Genomic DNA, 19,793 nt, shown 5'->3' with positions numbered 1-19,793 from the left:
CGGGCCGGCCTCTGTGGCTGGGGGCCTCCTTTACCACGTGCCGGCCCCTGTAGTCTTGTGCCATGTTGCGTCGGGGCCGGCGCATTGAAGAAGGCCACTGCGCATGCGCTTGTTGGCGCCGGTGCCACTGCATATGCGCGGATCCCACGGCGCACATTTTGCATCGGGATCTGCAGCTGGAGTGGCACCAGAATTAGTCGTGGGACCAGCCTGTTCATGCCGTAGTAAAACGCGACGGTGTTTACGACGGCGTGGACAGTCTGCCGCGGGATTGGAGGATTCCGCAACTTCCGGGCGGCCCAACGCCGGAGTGATTCACATCTTTGGCACCAGTACAACCCGCCTGCCGGTTGGGAGAGAATCCCGGCCGTGAGGTAGTTAGAGGTGGCAAGAATGTGAGAGATAATGGGCAGGATTCTGCTGTAATCAGCGGGGCAGGCAACTCCGGCGGGACGGAGTGGCATGAACCACTCCGGCGATGGGCTGCCCCAAAGGTTCAGAATCCTCCTCGGCCAGCGGGGAAGGGGCTTGGCGCCACGGCAACCAGCGCCGAAGGGCCTCCGCCAGCCGGCGCGAGTTGGCACATGCGCGGGAGCGCCAGCATGTGCTGGCGTCATCCCGGCGCATGCGCGGGAGGGTTCGTCTCCACATTGGCCATCACGGAAGACCACATCAGCCAATGCGGAGGAATAGTGTGCTCCCACGGCACATGCCCGCCCGCGGATCGGTGGTCCCCGATCACGGGTCAGGCCACCACGGAGGCACCTCCCAGGGCCAGATCCCCCCCGCGCCCCCCCCGAGAACCCCGGAGGCCGCCCGCGGCGCCAGAACCCGCTGGTAAGGGCCTACTCCAATTTACGCTGGCGGGACTGGCAAAAAACAGGCGGGACTTCGGCCCATCACGGGCCAGAGAATTCGGGCAGCCCCGGGGCCCATTGAGTCGTGCTAGTCTCCGCCATTCTCCGAGGTGGGCAGCGCGATTCACGTTGGGGCGATTTTTGGGGGGCTGGAGAATTCGGAGGATGGCGGGGGCGGGATTCACGCCGACCCCCGGTGATTCTCCGACCCGGCCCGGGGGGGGGGGTCAGAGAATCCCGCCCCATGATTGGAAGAGAGGCTGGGGAAGGTGAGATAAGAAAGGGAGAAGCATGGAGTGGGGTCGTGGGAAGACGGAGAAGAGCAGAAAGCAAGAATAGACAGCAAAGAAGGATACTGAGTGAAAGCACGTGAGGAAGGGGTGTAGAGGTGGTGCTACAAAGGTGAGTGAGGGGAAGGATACAGGAGAGAGGGCAGTGAGAGAAAAGGGGGAGAGGGAATAGAGAGGGGGAGAGAGCTAAGAAAGGGCCATAAGCGATATGAAAAAAAAATTTCAAGTGATAATTCCTGGAAGGCATTGTCTGACTGGGTAATGGAGGCACGTTTATAATGGAATTAGACTGTTGTGTGATGAGGAGGGATTTTGCAGGGTTACGGGGAGAAGGTTGGAGAATGGCACAAAGTGAATTGCTCATTTGGATGCCCTGTGCAGACATGATGGGCTGAATGGCCTTCCTGCACCTGTAACAATTCTGTGATTCTGTGCATCTGTTATGATGCCCCAAACTACATTGTTACATCATACAAGCACACAGATTCACGCTCTCGACCCAGTCGCTGCCAGGAGGTCGGAAGAGAGTATGGAGCATGGCAGAGACCCTTGTTAAAATAAACGATTAATAGCCTCAATCCATTTATTGAAATCCATGTTTTCTCATCCAAGGTTGATTATTGACTGGAAATGTACAACTGCCCAAGTTTGGTTCATTATGCAGTACTTCATTTTAATACAAAAATGTGCACATGCAGGTGTTCATGGTGCTTGGCCAGGGTGGGTGTCCGGTATTTGTGAGGTCTGTTTGTAGCCACCCTAATCAATATTTCATTTCCCACCCCCACTCTTTAATTGCATGGCCCTGTGCCTCCAGGGATTTAATTGGCTGTCTGCCCTATGATTATGTTCGGCTGGCTGCATGACGTTTGTACGGCCACCACCAAGACTTGCAGTCTCCGTATAAAATTCAGCTCTGCGTGCCTCAGTGAATATTGCTCAGTCTGAATGGTTGAAGAGCCTTGGTATTGTTTGCCCACGTTACATCCTTTGTAGAAGATGCTGCGCTGGATCAGACACCGCAGGGCGGCAATAGGATGGCACAGTTAGCACTGCTGCCTCACATTGTCAGCTTCCTTCTGCACCCAGGTTTAATTCCGACATTGGATGGCGGTCTTTGCACATTCTCCCCGTGTCTGCGTGGGTTTCCTGCAGGTGCATCCAAAGATGTGCAGGTTAGGTGGATTGGCCATGCTAAGTTACCACTTAATGTCCAAAAGGTTAGATGGAGTTACTGAGCTATGGGGTTCGGGTGGGGGTGTGGGCCTAGGTCGAGTGCTCTTTCAGGGAGTTAGTGTAGACTCAATGGGCTGAATGGCCTCCTTCTGCACCGTAGAGACTCTATGATTCTATGACCTGATGACACAAGGAATTTAATTTTGAGGACAGCGGGGTCTCCCACCTCCAACGGGCCACAGCCATTTTATGATGTCATGAGCATTGATTGGCAGCAGGCAGGATTTCTGTCCTCACTTGGACAGAAGCCCCACCTTGGAGAGCAGTTGGTCAAACAGATTGGACGGCAGCTCTCCAGGTCCTCTAGCTACAGCCCTATGCCTGGGTCTAACCGTCGGGACATGGAGACCAGGTAGAAGTTTCAGGGAGTGGAGCATAGGGGACTCCTGGTGGGGTCGCAAGGGAAGTGATTGGGGTGTCGGTAGATAGGTGGGGATAGGGGGGGTGGGGGTCTGCCTGGATGTGTCTGGTCCTGGAGATGAGGGCGCCCCCGTCAAATGGGGGCTTCTGATGGAGGCGTCTTCCCCAAACAAGCTTACTGTCTGAGATTTAGGATTTCACATTTTTCCATCTCCCTCACCCCACTATTTGATCTATCCGGCAGCTGCCAACCTAAAAATTGAGGCTGGGTGGGAAAAGGCCCTTAAGTGGTCATAAATGCCTCAACTGGGGCAAGGGCATGTTTCCCGTTTGCTGCCCTGCCCAATCCACTGTATAATCGCAACCAGGTGGAAGCATGCGGAATCCCGGAGGGAATCCCATCCGTGCAATTTCACACTCCCACCCTGCCTCAAACCCTTACCTATCCACTCAAATGCCCATACAAATTCTGTGGCAGTCAGCAAACTGAACAGCAAACACTAAAACTTGAGAGTACCCAATCCGTCTACCCTACACATCTTTTTGGGTTGTGGGGGTGAAACCCACGCAGACAGGGGGAGAATGTGTAAACTTCACACGGGCAGTGACCCGGGGCTGGGATCGAACCCGGGACCTCAGTGCCATGGGGCAGCAGTGCTAATCACTGTGCCACGGTGCCGCCTAGCAAACACTGGGGGCTGGATTCTCCATTTGGGAGACTAAGTCCCCATGCCGGCAGGAAAACTGGTGCAAACGACCACCGATTCCCTGCTCCGAGGGGGGCGTGCAGGGAAGTAGGGCAGGGCTCCCAGCTCTAGCTGCCGTTATGGCCCGGAGCATTGCTGAGTTTGTGGCCGCGCATGCGCACGCGACTGCCCCCCTCCCCCACAGTGTTCCCAGCCCCGAATGATGGCCCCCCCTGCCCGTGGATTGGCCATCCCCCGACTGTGGCGGCACCGGACTGAGTCCGCTGCCGGCATGCTAAGTTCACAACGGGTGAGACCATGAGAGTCTCCTGCCGTCGGGAACTTGGCCAGTCGGGGACGGAGCATCGCGGGGTGGGCTGCAGTGTACTCCTCGAGTACTCTGCTTTTCAGGGTACGGAGCATTACGAAAGCGGCGTCGCCCCCGATTTTGGCGTCATCAGGGATTCTCCACCTCCTCGCCGAACGTGATTTTGGCGTTGGGGATGGGAGAATCCAGCCCTATTCCTCTGCTGCTGACCACAGGGCTCAATGTTCCTAAACATTCTCTTTGTCTTGCCCCACGGCGCTGAGGACCACGGCGCCGAGGACCAGGATTTGATCCCAGCCCCGGGTCACTGTCCGTGTGAAGTTTGCACATTCTCTCTGTGTCTGCATGGGTCTCACCCCCACATCCCAAAAATATGTGTAGGGTAGGCGGATTGGCCATGCTAAATTGTCCCTGAATTGAAACAAATACACTCGGATACTCTTTGTTTTGATGGTTTCATGTTAATGTTCTCCGGTTACTGATTCATTAGCCAGTAATCATTTTCTATTGACCTTAGTAAACCTTCAGAAAGTTGAACACTTCTATCAAATTTCCTTTTGATATTTCTATTCTGATGATGAAGTTTACAGCACCACATTTTTAGTGTTTGATCATAATAAATGTGTCATGTCTGATACCACGTCGTCACAAAACTGAGACTCACTTTATGTCACAGTTCCAACAATTTGCTCTATATTTATCATATTGTGACTCAAAAATGTAAATGCTAGCATCACAAAGAATTCAAAGTTATGTGTTACTTACTATGTTGCAAACTAATACAGAAAATGTTTAGTAATTTACACTCCAAATGATAGAAGTTACTTTATACATCTGACAATTTAGATATTTTGCTGTTCTGCTTTTTTAACATTTAGTGCTTATCAGAATACAGAAACTACATTAAATGCACTTTTTTAGCAACACAGTAAAGTTGTAATCACTTTTTAGAAATGTGTGGGTGGAATCTGGTTAGCTTCATTGGCATTCGACAGAAGTCAGACACTGAGGTGAGTCATCTAGCTCCGGACAGTCTGGAAAGCATGTCTCTGAGTAACTGAGTGTGACTGAACTTCATGAGCTTGCAATGTTGGCCATTAAAGTTCCATAGCACAATTCAATCATTTCTGAAAATAACAAAAAACAAACCTGAAAAATCACAGTCTCATTTTCAATGTTTATTCTTATTATTCATTCTCGAGAAATGGGGAAAGTGGTATTTATTGTCCATTCCTAGTTACCCTGTGACGGTGGTAATGCAACTTGGTCCAAATCTCAAGTCTAATATGTTGGGATAGGACTGAATTTATACACCTGACTACGTAAGGATGGTAGATTACCTTTTCTTTTTTTTTTACAAATTTAGAGTACCCAATTAATTTTTTCCAATTAAGGGGCAATTTAGTGTGGCCAATCCACCTAGCCTGCACATCTTTGGATTGTGGGGGCGAAACCCACGCAAACACGTGGAGAATGTGCAAACTCCACACGGACAGTGACCCAGAGCCGGGATCAAAGCTGGAACCTCGGCACCGTGAGGCAGCAGTGCTAACCACTGCGCCACCGTGCTGCCCGGATTCCCTTTCCTAAAGGACATCAATCAACCTATTGTGCTCTTATGGCCATTAAACAGTGACATCGTCACTTTCACTGATGTTAACTTTTTAATTCTTGATTTTCAAAAATGAATGATATTCTCAAACAATCACTGTGGGAATTTATTGGCCGGGATTCTCCATCGACTGATGACGGAATTGGGAAATGCGATTGGGCGGAGAATCGGTTCTGGTGCCGAAATTGTGTCGGGCATCGGTTTCATGGCAAATCCCAATTCTCCAGTGTCTCGACAGCGGCATCAACGCATTCCACTCCACACGAACAGTAAACGCCATTGGGTATCATTAGCTTGACCGACGGTATATCATTAATGCAGCACGGTAGCACAGTGGTTAGCACAGTTGCTTCACAGCTCCAGGGTCCCAGATTTGATTCCCGCTTGGGTCACTGTCTGTGCGGAGTCTGCAGGTTCTCCTCGTGTCTGCGTGGGTTTCCTCCGGGTGCTCCGGTTTCCTCCCACAGTCCAAAGATGTGCAGGTTAGGTGGATTGGCCATGTTAACTTGCCCTTAGTGTCCAAAAAAAGTTGGGTGGGGTTACTGGGTTATGGGGATAGGGTGGAGGTGTGGTGCAGATGCGATGGGCTGAATGCTCTCCTTTTGCACTGCAAATTCCATGATTCTATGACCGCCCTGGAGCCTCTGCGATTTTCCATCTCCACTGGGGGAAATTCCCAACAGCGAGGTGCATTTAAAAATCAGGAAGCAGGCACTGTGGCTGATGAGGGAGAGGAGGTAGGCCACGGAGAGGCGCGAACTTGAGCTGCTAGACCTGGCACTGGTCAGGCTGGCTGGTACCAGGGAGGGAGGGAGGAGGGCGGTGACAGGGGGAGGACAGGCGTGGGGTTAGGGTGACACCCCATTGACCACCCACCTTGACCCCTGGTTCTGCAGAGTGATTCCGGCCATATGGTTTCCCCCATCCCACCACTCCTGCACCCCAGCCCCACTCTCTACTCCACCCTCCGCCATACCACCCCTCCAACTGGCTGCCACCCGCTGTTGGGGCATCACGCAGACCACCCAAGGGCAATGTCTACAGTAGCCCCGACAGGTGGGCGCTGGATAGGGGCCATGGTGCATATTGCTTCTGTGGGCAGTGCCAGCTGACGGTACCCCAGGCATCAGGGATGCGCACCAGGGCCAGAGGTTCGGGGATGGGGAGGGGAGGAGGACATGCGAGTCCACAGTGTCAACTGGGGCCATCGTCCAGCCCGGTGGACCGGGTTGGGCACGGGGATAAGCACCATGCTAACATGTCGGCCTTTCACTCCCTGCAGACAATGGACATTGGAATTTAACGAGCAATGATGGCCTTCCTCCTAGTCGGCGCAGCCCTGGGGGATGCACTGAGGCTGTATGAGCTGGATCTGCTCGAGGAGGAGGACGCTGCAGCAGCGGAGCCTGCCCCAGAGGAATAGGAAGCAGCCGCTGAGAATGGAGAACTGGCCACTCAACAGACCGAGGAGGAGGAGTGGTAAAGGAGGCGCCGTATGAGACCTCACATGTATCGGCAGCGCCTGTCATACGAGGACCTGCTGGAACGGGCATGCCATCGAAGATCCTGCTGAGGAGCAGGGGACAGTGCAACATGGGCAGCACGGTAGCATTGTGTATAGCACAATCGCTTCACAGCTCCAGGGTCCCAGGTTCGATTCAGGCTTGGGTCACTGTCTGCGCGGAGTCTGCACATCCTCCCCGTGTGTGCGTGGGTTTCCTCCGGGTGCTCCGGTTTCCTCCCACAGTCACAAAGATGTGCAGGTTAGGTGGATTGGCCATGATAAATTTCCCTTAGTGTCCAAAATTGCCCTTAGTGTTGGGTGGGGTTACTGGGTTATGGGGATAGGGTGGAGGTGTTGACCTTGGGTAGGGTGCTCTTTCCAAGAGCCGGTGCAGACTCGATGGGCCAAATGGCCTCCTTCTGCACTGTAAATTCTATGATTCTATGATATCTGCCAGATCATGGCATACCTGGCACAGCCGTCTACCGGCCATACTGTTACAGTTAGGACAACACTATATAAGAACATTAGGCCAGCCAAAGTTATCTGGAGGACAGGCACTGAAGGAATGAACAAAAATGTTCAGTTGAGTATTATATGGCGTATCAGATTCATCATTGGATAAATTTGGTTTGGTACGGTTGTTTTGAGGTGTATTGTATTTCAGGATTGCTAAGAGGATGGTGTGATGGTCCATAACAGAGGAATTATAAGGTGGGGAATTATTGATCAATGGGATCCGCGGTTTTATTCATGGGATCTGGGGTTGTAAGAGGTGCTCAGGGGCAGCATATCCGGGACATGGTTGAGTTAGCTGTATCCTCCGCTTCCTTCTCTCCTTTTCCTCTGGAGCTTTTTGCTGAATCCCTGGTGGCAAGAACTGTGCCCTCATGATGACTAACTCATGGGGTTTGCAGCAGACAACCACTAATTCAGTGAGTATTGGTGATCTTCTCCAGACCATTCAAGGCTATTGAACCATTGCTTATAAACCTCAATCCTCTGGTTGATCATGTGTGCTCTCATTATGTGCATTCTGGCCATATGTGGTTGGGTCTACAGAGGGCAATCATGAGTCTGGTGTAGAATAGCTCTCTCAGTTTGTGGATAACACATGTAAAACCCATCTCCTGGTATTAAGGGACTCTGTTACCTCTGAACCAGCAGTGGATGGCGAACTGAGGAACGTTAGATATGTCATCTCTTCCAATTTGGAAGGATTCTGACAGGAAAAAATTCAGGACCACATTCACCTTCACAGTCACTGGCAGTGCCCCAGTCACCCTGCTCTGAGGTTGCAGATCTTTTTTTAAAAATTTAGAGTAGCCAATTATTTTTATTTTCCAATTAAGGGGTAATTTTGCATGGCCAATCCACCTAACCTGCACTTAGAACAACAACAAAGGAAAGTACAGCACAGGAACAGACCCTTCGGCCCTCGAAGCCTGTGCCTATCTTGCTGCCCGTCTAAACTAAAATCTTCTACACTTCCGGGGTCCGTATCTCTCTATTCCCATCCTATTCATGTATTTGTCAAGATACCCCTTAAACGTCACATCTTTGGGTTGTGGGGGTGAAACCCACGCAGATACGAGGAGAATGTGCAAACTCCACACGGACAGTGATTCGAACCCAGGTCCTCAGTGCTGCAGTCCCAGTGCTAATCACTACTCCACGTGGTTGCAGGTCTGGTAAGGAGAGGTGACAGAGTTCTCTGATCATCGTCAGGGGGTAAATGTGGATGCTGAACATGCAGGTCCTGGCTTAGGTGGGAAGTGCTGCCACAGGATCCCAGGGGAGAGCTGCTCTCCCTCCTCCTCCTCAGTCAGCAGCTTCTCTTATTTGTTGCCTTTGCACCACCTCCCTCTTCATGATGCAGCCCAAGTGGGACAGCTATCCATAGTGGTCAGAGCACTTGTAGTCACAACCAATACCTTCTCCATCTGCAGCAGCATTGCTTGTAGATTTCACCAGCATTAACCAACTCCTCAAAACACCCAGTACAAATTCAAACTGAGACAGCAGAAACGAATTTGCAAGTTGTGGATGAGTCCCTTAAATAATGGGAGATCCTTTCTGCTGAACATGTGTTCATCTGTACAAACTTAAATAGGATATTAGCTACTGTGGTGAGGTCCAGAATGGTAATTCTGGTGTCACATCAGAGTTACATAGAACATAGAACATTACAGCGCAGTACAGGCCCTTCGGCCCACGATGTTGCACCATCCTGTGAAACCCTTCTAAAGTCCCTCTACACTATTCCCTTATCGTCCATATGCCTATCCAATGACCATTTGAATGCGTTTAGTGTTGGCGAGTCCACTACTGTTGCAGGCAGGGCATTCCACACCCTTACTACTCTCTGAGTAAAGAACCTACCTCTGACATCTGTCCTATATCTATCTCCCCTCAATTTAAAGCTATGTCCCCTTGTGCTGGACATCACCATCCGAGGAAAAAGGCTCTCACTGTCCATCCTATCTAATCCTCTGATCATCTTGTATGCCTCAATTAAGTCACCTCTTAACCTTCTTCTCTCTAAAGAAAACAGCCTCAAGTCCTTCAGCCTTTCCTCATATGATCTTCCCTCCATACCAGGCAACATTCTTGTAAATCTCCTCTGTACCCTTTCCAATGCTTCCACATCCTTCCAATAATGTGGCGACCAGAACTGCACACAATACTCCAAATGCGGCCGCACCAGAGTTTTGTACAACTGCAACATGACCTCATGGCTCCGAAACTCAATTCCTCTACCAATAAAAGCTAACACAACGTATGCCTTCTTAACAACCCTGGCAACTTTCAGGGATCTATGGACATGGACACCGAGATCTCTCTGCTCATCCACACTATCAAGAATCTTACCATTAGCCCAGTACTCTCCCTTTCTGTTATTCTTTCCAAAATGAATCACCTCACACCTTTCTGCATTAAACTCCATTTGCCACCTGTCAGCCCAGCTCTGCAGCTTATCTATGTCCCTCTGTAACTTGTAACATCCTTCTGCACTGTCCACAACTCCACCGACTTTAGTGTCATCTGCAAATTTACTCACCCATCCTTCTACGCCCTCCTCCAGGTCATTTATAAAAATGACAAACAGCAACGACCCCAAAACAGATACTTGTGGCACACCATTAGTAACTGGACACCAGTCAGAGCATTTCCCATCAACCACCACTCTTTGTCTTCTATCAGCTAGCCAATTTCTGGTCCAAACTGCTAAATCACCCTGAATCCCATGCCTCTGTATTTTCTGCAATAGCCTACCGTGGGGAACCTTATCAAACGCTTTACTGAAATCCATATACACCACATCAACTGCTTTACCCTCATCTACCTGTTTGGTCACCTTCTCGAAGAACTCAGTGAGGTTTGTGAGGCACGACCTACCCTTCACAAAACCATGTTGACTATCTCTAATCAAATTATTCCTTTTCAGATGATTATACATCCTATCTCTTATAAACCTTTCCAAGACTTTTCCCACAACAGAAGTAAGGCTCACTGGCCTATAGTTACCGGGGTTATCTCTACTCCCCTTCTTGTACAAGGGGACAACATTTGCTATCCTCCAGTCCTCTGGCACTATTCCTGTAGACAAAGATGACTTAAATATCAAAGCCAAAGGCTCAGCAATCTCCTCCCTAGCTTCCCAGAGAATCCTAGGATAAATCCCATTCGGCCCAGGGGACTTATCTATTTTCACACTTTCCAGAATCGCTAACACCTCCTCCTTATGAACCTCAAGCCCTTCTAGTCTAGTAGCCTGTATCTCAGTATTCTCCTCGACAACTTTGTCTTTTTCCTGTGTGAATACTGACGAAAAATACTCATTTAGCACCTCTCCTATCTCCTCGGACTCTACGCACAACTTCCCACTACTGTCCTTGACTGGCCCTACTCTTACCTTAGTCATTCTTTTATTCCTGACATACCTATAGAAAGCTTTAGGGTTATCCTTGATCCTACCTGCCAAAGACTTCTCATGTCCTCGCTTAGCTCTTCTTAGCTCTCTCTTTAGAGCCTTCCTAGCTAACTTGTAACTCTCAAGCGACCCAACTGAACCATCACGTCTCATCTTCACATAAGCCTCCTTCTTCCTCTTGACAAGTGATTCAACTGGTTTAGTAACCCATGGTTCCCTCACTCGACAACTTCCTCCCTGCCTAACAGGTACATACTTATCAAGGACACGCAGCAGCTGTTCCTTGAACATGCTCCACATTTCCATTGTGTCCATCCCCTGCAGTTTTCCTCTCCAGGCGATGCATCCTAAGTCTTGCCTCATCGCATCATAGTTGCCTTTCCCCCAGCAATAACTCTTGCCCTGCGGTTTATACCTATCCCTTTCCATCGCTAAAGTAAACGTAATCGAATTGTGGTCATTATCACCAAAATGCTCACCTACCTCCAAATCTAACACCTGTCCTGGTTCATTACCCAGTACCAAATCCAATATGGCCTCGCCTCTTGTTGGCCTATCTACATACTGCATCAGGAAACCCTCCTGTACACATTGGACAAAAACGGATCCATCTAAAGTACTCGAACTATAGTGCTTCCAGTCAATATTTGGAAAGTTAAAGTCCCCCATAACAACTACCCTGTATTTTCGCTCCTATCCAGAATCATCTTTGCAATCCTTTCCTCTACATCTCTGGAACTTTTTGGAGGCCTATAGAAAAGCCCTAACAGGGTGACCTCTCCTTTCCTGTTTCTTAACTCAGCCCATACTACCTCAGTATTTGAGTCCTCATCAAATGTCCTCTCAGCCACTGTAATACTGTCCTTGACTAACAATGCCACCCCTCCCCCTCTCTTACCACCTTCCCTGAACTTACTGAAATATCTAAACCCCGGCACCTGCAACAACCATTCCTCGCCCTGCTCTATCCATATCTCCGAAATGGCCACAACATCGAAGTCCCAGGTACCAACCCATGCTGCAAGTTCACCCACCTTATTCCGGATGCTCCTGGCATTGAAGTAGACGCACTTTAGACCACCTTCCTTCCTGCCGGTACAGTCCTGCAACTTTGAAACCTTACTCATGACCTCACTACTCTCAGCTTCTTGTGTACTGGAGCTACAATTCAGGTTCCCAATCCCCTGCTGAACTAGTTTAAACCCTCCCGAAGAGCATTAGCAAACCTCCCCCGAGGATATTAGTACCCCTCTGGTCCAGGTGTAGACCATCCCGTTTGTAGAGGCCCCCAGCTACCCCAGAATGAGCCCCAATTGTCCATGAATCTGACATCATGATCTACTTACTTTGGATACTTCTGGCACACAATTGTACTGCCCATGTTGATGCCTTCAGATAGTGTTTGGTACAGACTCTGCTGGAAGTAAATGCGAATGGTGAAATGTCATCATAATTGTCAAAACTACAGCACCATGGAGTCCAATTCTGCAGCCACTGACTCAAATTTCTTACAGATTATTGGAAAGATGTTTAAATATTTTGAGTGTTACTCAAACATTTTCTATTTAAAGGAAGAGTTACGATAGTAAAACTTAGGTTGATGTGTGGTCCAGAACCAAATTCAAATAATTTATTGCTAGATTGTAGTGCAAATGTGGCCATGTACCAATGCCCATAAAGTGCAACGGAATTTTCTGTTGTGCGTAATAGCAACTTATTTGACAAAAATGAAATAAATTGCCGAACTCTGACAAAAATTAAATCATGTATTATAAAGGAATAATAGGTACCAAGCCGTGATTTTAAGACCTTATGGTTCAAATATTTCAGAAAAGTACCATATAAATGTTTGCACATAACTTCATGGATGCCAACAATAGTACTTTTTAAAAAAAATATTTTTATTCTCCTCCTTTTTCACATTTTCATCCAAATTTACACCCATCAACAATCAACGGTAACAAATACAACGTCCATCCCCTGGCCAACGATCCCTTCCTCACACCAACCTCCAAACAACCCTCAACATTTTAAATACAAACATCAAAGAAAATGAATGGGGAATCCACCATCCACCCATACATAGTCACCAACAACATACACAGTCCAACCCCCCACCCCCACCCATTGTTCGATATCATCCAATTCCTGAAAATGCATAATTGTACATGATTTGTAGAGCCCTTCCATCCTTCCCCTCAACTCAAACTTCATCTTCTCGAGTGTTAAAAACTCCAACAGATCCCCCCGCCATGCCAGGACACAGGGTGGAGAGACAGACCTCCACCCCAACAGGATCCGCCTTCGATTCCAACCCCCACCCGCTTCCAACCCCGGCCGATTCGATATCCCGAAAATGTCCTCCAAGGACCCGGCTCAAGCTTCACATGCACCACCTTCAAAATTACCCTGAAGACCTCCCTCCAATCCCCCTCCAGCTTTGGAAAGGACCGAAACATATGAACGTAGTTTGCGGGCCCCCACCCGCAATATTCACAAACATCCTTGATGGAACCCAGCGCCGGCCCTAGGGTTGCTGGCGCCCCGGGCAAGCTGAGCTTCGGCGCCCTTGGGGGGGGCGTGGCCGGGGGGGGGGGCGTGGCCGGGGGGGGGGGGGGGGGGGGGCGTGGCCGGCGGGGGCGTGGCCGAGAGGGGGGCGGGGCCGAGATGGGGCGGGGCCGAGAGGGGGGGGCGGGGCCGAGAGGGGGGGCGGGGCCGAGAGGGCCTCCGACCTTTTCCGCATTCTCAACGTCGAACCCGCTTTCAGTTGTCCAGGACTTGAAGCTCCGGAATGCTCTCCTCAAATCTCCTTTACGACACTCCGTTAGTCTACTTTTTTGATGAATGACCAAGATTCCTGTCACCTGATCCAACCGCGCCTCATGTGACTTGATGTCAAATTTTGTTTGATAACCATTCTGTGCAGCACCCTCGACTTTAAAGATGCAGTGAAATGAAAGCGGTTGTTGACAACATCATGACTGTTGGTGACTTCCTGTCTATGACATAAAAACATCTGCCAGTTTACAATAATAACCCTTCACTTACATGGCGGGGGCGGGGGGGGGGGGGGGGGGGTGCGGGTGTGTGGGGAACTGGTGAGCGAATGTCTTCAGTAAATGTGGCAAGACTTTACATCAGGGCGTCAGACGTTTGTGTCTCGGGCTTCTGACGATATTGTTAAACCCATAAGCTTTGCCCAAGGCCTTAACGAACTACCACTGCTCAATGGGCACTCCACTGCTTCATAAAATGGCTGTATTCCAACACAGATCTTAAGGTCTCAGAACAGCAGCCACGCAGTGAGCTCTGTAGCATCTGCCCGCATCACATACTAAACAGGGGAGAGAAAAAATATTACAGTTTAAAATCTGTACCCGGTGGGGGAGCGGACCCGAGGGGGGGGCGGGGCGGGGGGGCGGGGCGGGGCGGGGGGGGGCGGACCCGAGGGGGGGCGGGGGGGCGGACCCGAGGGGGGGACGGGGGTGCGGACCCGAGGGGGGGGGCGGGGCGGGCGGACCCGAGGGGGGGGCGGGGCGGGCGGACCCGAGGGGGGGGGCGGGGCGGGCGGACCCGAGGCGGGGGGGGGGGGAGCGGACCGAGCGGGCGAGCGGACCGAGGGGACGGACCGCGGGGAATGCGGCCACCGCGCATGCGCTGGTTGGCGCCGGCCCAACTGCGCATGCGCGGGACCCGAGTCTGGCGCCCCCGAGCACATGGCGCCCCGGGCAACAGCCCGAGTTGCCGGTGCCTTGAGCCGGCCCTGATGGAACCATCAATTCACGAGACACGTGCTTTAAGATATGAACAGTGGTTTTAATCTACTTACTACAGAGCCAGCCTGTTACCCGTTGAACTCTCGATGAACTGCAGGCTGGCTCTGGAGACAGTTATTTATACAGCAGTCAAGGGGGAGGAGTCATGGGCGGAGCCAAGGGTGGAGCCCTGTACAAACTCCTGAGCATTCCCAGAGCTACTCCACCTAGTGGTCAGACAATGCTACTGTGCTTACAATGGTATTGGTAAATACAGTGTGAATTACTACGTTACATTCACCACATTCACCCCCTGCAAAAAAATGAAGTCCGGCGGGGGTGGTGGTCTACAAAGTAAGTCTGTCCGGTGGTCGAACTGTCCGCTGTGATCTGCGGAGCACCGGGGCTGCAGCCTCTTGCGGTGGCTGGATGGGTGTTGTGTGCTGGGGTACAATGGCGGATTCCAGGGAGGGTTGTATCCGAGCTTCATACTCTTCTGGTTCGACCGGGGACTGGGGGCGCTGGGGGCTGGCCGGCGCGGGTGCACGGAACTGGTGGAGCGAGCTCGTGGGCTCGGGAGCGCGAGGGGGCGGCAGCATGGGGTGTAGGGTGAGGGGTCCTTCTGTGGGGGCAGAGGGGGTGCTGATCCGGCGGGTGCCAGATCCCGGAGGGATACTGTGTCCTGACGGCCGTCAGGGAACTCGACAAAGGCATACTGGGGGTTGGAGTGGAGCAGGCGCACCTTCTCAACAAGGGGGTCAGTTTTGTGCGCCCTGACGGGTTTCCTCAGGAGTACCGGGCCGGCGTCCTCAGCTATGCCGGAAGTGAGACCCCCGTGGTAGTGCCCCTGGAAAAAATGAAGAGCCTCTCGTGAGGGGTCTGATTGGTCGCTGTGCATAAGAGGGACCTAATAGCGTGGAGCGGTCTGGGAGGACTTCCTGCCACTGGGAGACTTGGAGCTTTCTAGACCGGAGGGTCAGTAGGACGGTCTTCCCGACCGTTGCGTTCTCCCTCTCCACCTGCCCGTTCCCCCTAGGGTTGTAGCTGATAGTCCTGCTTGAGGCAATGCCCTTGTCGAGCAGGTACTGACGCAGTTCGTCGCTCATGAAGGACGAACCCCGGTCGCTGTGCACGTAGCTGGGGAAACCAAACAGGGTGAAGATACTATGCAGGGCCCTAATGACTGTGTGGGAGGTCATGTCGGGCCACGGGATAGCAAATGGGAAACGGGAGAACTCATCTACGACGTTTAGAAAGTAAACGTTCTTGTTAGTTGAGGGGAGTGGCCCTTTGAAATCAATTGCGAGGCGTTCGAAGGGCCTAGAAGCCTTGACCAGGTGGGCCCTATCTGGTCTATAGAAGTGCGGTTTTGCGGTACGGGAGAAAAATGCGACTGGTCTCCCTGCCTGATTTAGTGTGGCTGCTAGAGCTACCTCTGAGGCGTCGCTCTCAACCTGAAATGGAGTGGATTCATCCACCGCCCGCATGGCCGCTTTGGCGATGTCCTCCTTGATGCAGTTGAAGGCCTGGCGTGCCTCAGCTGACAGGGGAAAACGTGTGACCTTAAAGAGTGGGCAGGCTTTGTCCGCATATTAGGGGACCCACTGGGCGTAGTAGGAGAAGAAGCCCAAGCACCGTTTGAGGGCCTTGGGGCAATGGGGGAGGGGGAGTTCTAAGAGGGGGTCCGGGTCTGGGCCCAGGACTCCGTTTTGCACGACATAGCCAAGAATGGCCAGTCTGTTTGTGCGGAAAACGCATTTCCCTTTGTTGTAGGTGATGTTTAATTTCTGTGCCGTCTGGAAAAAACGGTGGAGGTTGGCGTCGTGGTCCTGCTGGTCATAGCCGCAGATGGTGACATTGACCAAGTACGGAAACGTGGCCCGCAGCCCGTACTGGTCCACCATTCGTTGGAACACCGAGACCCCATTAGTGACGCCGAAGGGGACCCGGAGGAAATGGAAGAGGCGGCCATCGGCCTCGAATGCCATGTAGTGGCGGTCCTCTGGGCGGATTGGGAGCTGGTGGTATGCAGACTTCAGATCCACCGTGGAAAAGAGCCGATACTGGCCGATCTGATTTACTATGTCTGCAATCCTGGGGAGGGGATACGCGTCGAGGAGCGTAAATCTATTTATGGTCTGACTATAGTCGACAACCATGCGGAATTTTTCCCCGGTCTTAACGACCACCACCTAAGCTCTCCAGGGACTATTGCTGGCCTCTATAATCCCCTCACTGAGAAGCATTCGGACCTCTGATCTGATAAATACCCTATCCTGCAGGCTGTATCGTCTGCTACGAGTGGCTATGGGTTTACAGTCCTTTGTGAGATTGGCGAAGAGAGGAGGGGGGGGGGGGAGATTCGCAGTGTAGCGAGGCTGCAGATAGTGAGTGGGGGCAGGGGCCCGCCGAAGCGGAGGGTGAGGCTCTTAAGGTTACACTGAAAATCTAGGCCTAATAAGAGTGGTGCGCAGAAGTCGGGCAAGACGTAGAGTTGAAATTTTGAGTAGCTAGTGCCTCGGATTGTGAGTGTCGCGGCGGTGCGCCCCTGGATCTGGACAGAATGGGAGCCTGAAGCGAGCAAGATAGTTTGCCGCACAGGGAAAACAGGAACAGCGTCTTACCAGGTCTGGGTGTATGAAGCTCTCAGTGCTCCCGGAGTCAAAAAGGCATGGCGTGTTGTACCCGTTGATTTGGACCTCTGCCATCGAATTTTGCAGATGCTTCGGGCGTGATTGATCCAGGGTGACTGCGCCGAGTTGCGGGCCACGTGACGAGCACCCGGGGAGGTCGTACTCTTCCGATGAGTTGTCCGCGCGTGGAGATGCAGGTCGGGCCCGTGGATCGCACGTGGCGGGCGGCGAGGGAGATGGCATCCAATATGGCGGCCTCCATGAGTTGCAGATGACCGGCCGCGTGGTGGAGGTTTGCCAAGATGGCGGCCTCCATGGATCGCACGTGGCGGGCGGGGTCGGGGCATAGGCCGCAGCGTTTCGGGCCCCGCGGGCCTGCGGGTGTGAGAAGCGATTACTTCATGCCGCTGGGGAGTTCGAAGCTGGGGCCCTTTTTGCGAGGCGCACTCTCGCGTAGTGGCCTTTCCGCCCACAGCTGCTGCAGGTCGCGTTGCGGGCCGGGCAGTGCTGCCGCGGGTGCTGATTCTGGCCGCAGAAATGGCAGGCTGGAGCAGCCTGGTGGCTGGGCGGCCGCGTGGCACAGGCCTGGGGGAGTCGCTGGTCGGGGGTCCATGATTGGGTCGCGGGGTCCGCGGGGAACGAGGTGAGGCTGCGGAAGGAGACCTCCATCGTGGTAGCAATTTCCGCAGTTGTTTCTAAATCTTGGGCCCCCTTTTCCAGCAGTCGTTGGCGCACATAATTAGACCTGAGGCCGGCTACAAAAACGTCGCGTACAGCAAGTTCTCTATGTTCGGCCGCGGTAACCGCTTGATAGTTACAGTCATTAGATAGATTATTGAACTCTCTTAAAAATTCGGCGATTGATTCTGTAGGCCGCTGGTGGCGAGTCGTGAACACATGGCGTGCGTAAACTTCGTTAATGGGCCTTACATACATCTTATCGAGTATCGCTAGCGCTGCAGTATATGAACCGGCCGAGTTTAGTTGCGTAGAGATTCTGTGGCTCACCCTCGTGTGCAGTAGACTTAACTTCTGTTCCTCTATTGTTTCGGCTGTGCTCGCTTCTGCCAGGTAGGCCTTAAAGCACCGCAGCCAGTGGGAGAAGATTTCTTTTGCTTCTGCATCCTGTGGGTCGAGTTCCAGGCGTCCAGGCTTGAGGGCTGATTCCATGATCGATCCTGACTGTTCTTAAGTAGATTAAATTGATGGAACCATCAATTCACGAGACACGTGCTTTAAGATATGAACAGTGGTTTTAATCTACTTTCTCCAGAGCCAGCCTGTTACCCGTTGAACTCTCGATGAACTGTAGGCTGGCTCTGGAGACGGTTATTTATACAGCAGTCAAGGGGAGGAGTCATGGGCGGAGCCAAGGGTGGAGCCCTGTACAAACTCCTGAGCATTCCCAGAGCTACTCCCCCTAGTGGTCGGATAACGCTACTGCGCTTACAATGGTATTGGTAAATACAGTGTGAATTACTACATTACATTCACCACAATCCTCTACCCCCTCAGAGTCGCCTTTGTGAGGTCCGTCCTATACACCACCTTCAGCTGTATCAGCCCCAATCTCGCACACAAAGTTGAAGTATTCACCCTCCAGAGCACCTCACACCACAGCCCCTCCTCCTTGCCCTCCCCCAGCTCCTCCACCCACTTTGTCTTAATGCCCTCCAGCGGTGCCTTCTCTTCTCCCAGAAACACCCCATAAATGGGCGACACCATCCCTTTCTCCATCACCCGTCGTCAGCACCTCCTCCAACTGTGTGGAGGCCACCGGAAAACTCTGCATCTCCTTCTTAGTGAAATATCAGACCTGCATATACCTAAACAATTCCCCGGCCCCAACTCATACTTCACCTCCAGCTCCTTCAGTCCCGCAAACCAGCCCCCCAGAAACAAATCATTTAGTGCCCTGATTCCCTTCTCCTCCCATCTCCAAAAACTCCCATCCCACTTCCCTGGCTCAAATCTATGATTCCCCTGAATCGGCATTTCCCTTGACCCCCCCCCCCCCCAGTTTAAAGTGCTGCCACAACTGCCTCCAGATTTTCAACGTCCCTCGCCACTACTTCTGGACTGCCTGAGTATTTCCCCGGGGTCGTCGGGAGCAGCGCTGTTGCCAATGCCCTCAGCCCCGACCTCCGACACAGACTCTTCTCCATTCTAACCCACTGGGAATCCCCCCTCGAACCCAGCTCTTCACATTCTCCGCGTTCGCCACCCAGTAATAATATAGTAAATTCGGAAGACCCAATCTCCCTGACTGCCGTCATCTCTGCAACAGCACCTTCCTAATCATGGCCACTTCCCCCCCACCATATAAATAAGGTAATCATCTTTTTAACCTCCTTGAAAAATGCCTTTGGCAAGAAGATCGCCAGGCACTGAAAAATAAACAAGAATTGCGGCAACGCATTCATTTTAATTGCCTGTACCTGACCTGCCAGCGACAGAGGGAGACCATCCCACCTTACCAAGTCTGTCTTCACCCTTCCCTCCAAACTAGTAATGTTATATCTATGGAGCTCCCCCAATCCCATGCCACCTGCACCCCCAGATATCTAAAGTGAGTCCACGCACTATGGGATCCAGCAG

General features: G+C 51.9%; 1 long non-coding RNA gene across 1 annotated transcript; it reads right to left on the bottom strand.

Moving 5' to 3' along the window:
• Nucleotides 1-4,430: 4,430 nt before the first annotated feature.
• LOC119970005 lies at nt 4,431-12,225 on the bottom strand. The gene is made up of 2 exons (XR_005461511.1): nt 12,154-12,225; nt 4,431-4,884 (listed from the first exon to the last, which is right to left on the bottom strand). It is a non-coding gene; the product is annotated as an uncharacterized LOC119970005 (long non-coding RNA).
• Between the last annotated feature and the right edge of the window lie 7,568 nt (nt 12,226-19,793).

This window comes from Scyliorhinus canicula, chromosome 8 (genome assembly GCF_902713615.1).
Source record: "Scyliorhinus canicula chromosome 8, sScyCan1.1, whole genome shotgun sequence".
In the NCBI taxonomy this organism is placed as follows: domain Eukaryota; kingdom Metazoa; phylum Chordata; class Chondrichthyes; order Carcharhiniformes; family Scyliorhinidae; genus Scyliorhinus; species Scyliorhinus canicula.
Note: the sequence above shows the minus strand (reverse complement) of the source record. Positions and strands in the feature narration are given on the sequence as shown.